This window comes from Sapajus apella, unplaced genomic scaffold, assembly GCF_009761245.1.
Source record: "Sapajus apella isolate SASKATOON/1434 unplaced genomic scaffold, GSC_monkey_1.0 scaffold52, whole genome shotgun sequence".
Taxonomy (NCBI): Eukaryota; Metazoa; Chordata; class Mammalia; order Primates; family Cebidae; genus Sapajus; species Sapajus apella.
The window spans coordinates 13096682-13100841 of NW_022436992.1; the positions used below are offsets into that span (position 1 = coordinate 13096682).

The following is a 4160-nucleotide window of genomic DNA, read 5'->3' on the forward strand; positions in this document are numbered from 1 at the left end:
AAAATAATTTTTTTCATGTGACCCACGTGCTAGTACGTGTGATTAATGATGAATCTCAGGGGCAAGGGTGAACTGCAAATTTTGTATTTGGGAAATGTTTATGACCAAGGTACGCGGTCACACTCTGGGAAGTATCAAAGGAGGAAAATCACTCTGATTTAAATAAAATCTATTCAGTTTGGTTTCAGCTACAGCTTCTCATTAAGTTTTTATATTCTTCATTGATCAAACTGTTTGAGCTTCCATCATTGGCCAGTTCCTAGTGGGCACTAGTGGGAGGGAGAGGATGGGACACAGATGGATAAGATCTGCCTGTGCTCCACGGGCTTCCAGCCTGGTGAGCATGACAGGCACCTTGACAGAGGAATGATGAACTGGAGGAACACGGTGGGCAGGTGGGCAAGAGATGTGCTCTGAGTGGGGAAAGTGGTTGACAGGTGACTCTGGCGACAGCTTCCTACGTGCAGTCTTTGCTGGCTTTGACTCCATCAAAGCACTTTTATTTAATGTTAAATAAGTTGTCAGCTGATGGCAGAGAAACAGGTCTGAATAGGATAAGTCACTTGTCACAGATAGAGCTAGTAAGTGGCTGAGCCAGCCCCGGAACCCCTGGTTTTCAGGTTGGAGGTTTTGTAGTGTCTGGGAGGATACTCTTATGTTGGTCTTAAGAAGTGGCAGGGATGGTGTGTTGCAACTTTTTACGGGAAAATTCTAACGGAGACAGGCAAGTTTCACAGAAAAGCTAATTTTGGAGTAATCGTTCCAAGAAGTTACCTTTCATTTCAGGGGCAGTGCTTTGCTTTGATGTACTATTTTTATTGAACTATTATATTTCAGCAGTTTCAACCTTTTATCCTAAAGTGGCAAGGAGGGGAAGCGGAGAGCTATGGTATTTGAATGTGTGCCAGGCACTATTTGGGTTTTTGCATTATTATCTCATTTCACCTTGATGGTGTTTGTTCTTTTTTTAAAAATTTATTTTATTTTATTTTTTTACCAGGGGAGAGCATGAACGCAGCCCCCCATTACCACAAATTCTGCAGTCGAGTTTCCCACATTTGGGGAAATCTCAGGGGGTCAGCACATCCGGAGTGCAATGGATTAGCCTCGCCCTGGGAAAACCACCTTCGTGATCATGGTATCTCCCCTGCCAGATGTTAGTTCTTTTAATTTGCTGAGTGAGAAACGGAGGCTTAGTTTAAGTAACTTGTTCAGGTCACACACTGGAAAGCAAGCCAGACTTCTCTGGTTCTAGGCCTTGTTCCTACTTCAAGGTAGTTGTAGGACTTTGAATAGTATAGTTTGTGTTCCTTAATTGTGTCCATCAGTTGTAACTTGACTAACAATTTGTTAAAGTACTGGAGTTAGTGAATGGCTGGGTTGTGTGCGTAGGCTCATGCTTAATTCTATGATGATCAATTTCTGTCATCTTTAGTAGGAGGGAGGAGTAGAACATTACATATAGTCTTGGGTGGGCCACAGGAAAGTGGCCTTTGTAGAAGTCATCTTTATTTGTCACTCTGGAATGGAACATGACAACCACTGATTTCTGTCTTCCATTGTCTGTTTTCTTTTTCCTCCTTTCTCCCTGTGATTTAGGCACAGTGGCTACCAGAGGCATTGCTAGTCTGCGAAGGGGCATTTATGGCTGAGGACTGCCCATTCCTTTTAGCCAAAGATCATTCAGAACACACACACGGTTGAACAAAGTTGGATTTACCTGTTGAATAAGGGAAATTACACGCCATGGGCAGCTGCACTTATCTCAGCCTTAGAACTTAGAGAGTTTAGGCCCAAGGAAGCAGAGCTTAGTCTGGATTGGATGCCGTCAGGAAGCAGGGCTAATAATATAACTGGATATCTTAACTGTTCTTACCTAGAAGGTAAGGAGAATGGAGTGAGCCTAAAGCTACCATTGTTAAAGAAGGAAGTTATTCATTAGTGATGTTGGGCAATTTTTGTGATGTGGACAATGTTTGTCTGTGTGATTATGGTCTTGTTTTTGTCTTCATCCGTTAGTCACAGACTGGCCTTGTCTGATGTTGATATTGTGTGAAATTGTGTTCCACATGAGAACATCATGGCTTGGCTGTGGGTGCCAGGCCAGCTTATAGCAACACTGAGGTCTGAGTGATAGAGCTAGGCCAGCTCCCAGCCATCAAGGGCGACATTGCTTTCTCTCTGAAGATAACGGCAGAATCCCCTAGGATCCAGAGGGCCTGGGCATTCTATAAACAACTCTTTCAGCCTTTCACTGACACTGAGTTTGTCAGTCCCTCTGACTAACTGATATTGACCACTTGTGTGTACCTAGCACTGGAGTGCAGGAGTCAGGTCCCAGATACCCCAAGATGTCACCAGCCCTCAGACTTCATTGGTGCCGTGACAGCCATTTTTTGTGACTTGCTTCTCAGATGCCTGACTTTGCTCACTTCCTGTCACACTTAGTAGCTGAAGCTGCCAGATTTAGGATTGCATCAGCCTTCACTCTCCACTAACCCAGTAATCAGATGAGCTGAGGTTTTAAACATAGGTTCAGTGCCTTTGCTTTTTTAGTAACTGGGTTGTATTGCATGGCAGCAAAACACTCCGATATAGCCTTGTATTCAAATGTGCCCATGTTGGCCTCAGCAAATAAACATCTGTAATTGTGTTTTGAGAGGGATGGAAGTGTGACAGTTCACATGGCTGGTGCAGTGGAGGCAGAATCCAAAGAGGGAAAGAAAGAACTTCCCAGGAAAGGAAAGCCTGCTGTCTTCGGACAATGTATTATGTAGACTGATGAATAAGATCAGTGCTGAAACCCTATTCTCTTACGTCCAATCACTGAGAACCATCTGCTCAGCAGCAAGGTGGGAGAGGGAGCAGCTCTGTCTCAGAACTGAAGTCCTGGCTGGTTGCATCTCGTTCAGCCTCAACCCAGTAGCAATAATATCTCTGAATGCTCCCTGATTGCGGAGAGAATACATTTTGAGAGTTCCTAGGTTTGGGGGTTTTCCAACTTGAGTTTCAAATAGGGGAATGGCATGCATCCTCCTTTATTTCAGAAGCTGTTCTTGGTGAAGGGTGAGACCAGTTTCCAGTCACCAGTGAGTTTTGAAGTTTCCAGGGCTTGGTTCTTTGGGCTTAGCTACATCTGGCCCCTGCGCCTCTGTGTCAGTGATGCTGCCACTGGGTTCTTTGTGAACCCATGAGAAGCACTCACAAGGTGAGAGCCCACAAGGAGCTGGGCCCAGAGCAGCACAGGTGTGAACAGGAACAGCAATGCCTGATAGAAATGCCAGCCACATAGTCTTAAATGTTCTAGTCTCCATTACCGGAAAAGTTAAACGAAACAGGCAAAATTCAGTTTATAGTAAAATATTTTATTTAACAAAATATCTAAAATATTACTACTTTAACACATAAGGAGTATTTCATATTTTTTCTTTGAAGTCTTCAAAATGCCATGTGTACTTAACTTCGGCACATCTCATTTTGAATTGGCCACTTTCCAAGTGTTCCGTGGTCACTCGTGGCGAGTGTCTACAGCATCGGAGAGCACGGAGCTAGAATTCAAGAGGGACGCGCATAGCCCCATTCTGACTTATTTAAGTCTCTCATTTCTTGGAGCAAGTCTGGAGTTCTGTAGTCTTAAGATGTTTCCAGAACCCACAGAGAGTTGAGTCAGTTGGAAAGCTACCCTAGGGAGGTCCACTCAGTAGCATCAGCTTGAACTGAAACCTTCATCTATGCTTCCAGCAGGTGACATTTTGACCTTGTAAGTGACCTTAACTCCAGGAAAAAGAAGCCCATCCTTTCAGGTTCTAAGTTAAATGAATATTTTGGTTGCAATATACTGTTCTTTTTTGTTGTTTTTGTTTTTTTTCCTGAAAAAGATTAAGTTTCATGAAGATAGTAACCTAAATTTGAAATTCCATTCTCCTACTTCCTAGCTTTTGGAGGACATTGTTTCACCCGAAAGCCTCAATTTCCTCATTGTAAATGGCTATAAATAATAGTATCTGTTAGCATTCTTTTGAAGAGTAAATGAACTAATTCATACCAAAAATATAAAAAAATTACTTGTATATAAAACACTTGATATATCTTAAATTACTATTCGACAGCTGTAGACTTATATTTTCTAGGTTCTTTGGGGTTTGGGATTAAGAACATTG

General features: G+C 42.8%; 1 non-coding gene across 1 annotated transcript; it reads right to left on the minus strand.

Moving 5' to 3' along the window:
- Positions 1–997: 997 nt before the first annotated feature.
- Positions 998–1160, minus strand: LOC116527057. The gene has a single exon (XR_004258369.1). It is a non-coding gene; the product is annotated as a U1 spliceosomal RNA (small nuclear RNA).
- Positions 1161–4160: the final 3000 nt, after the last annotated feature.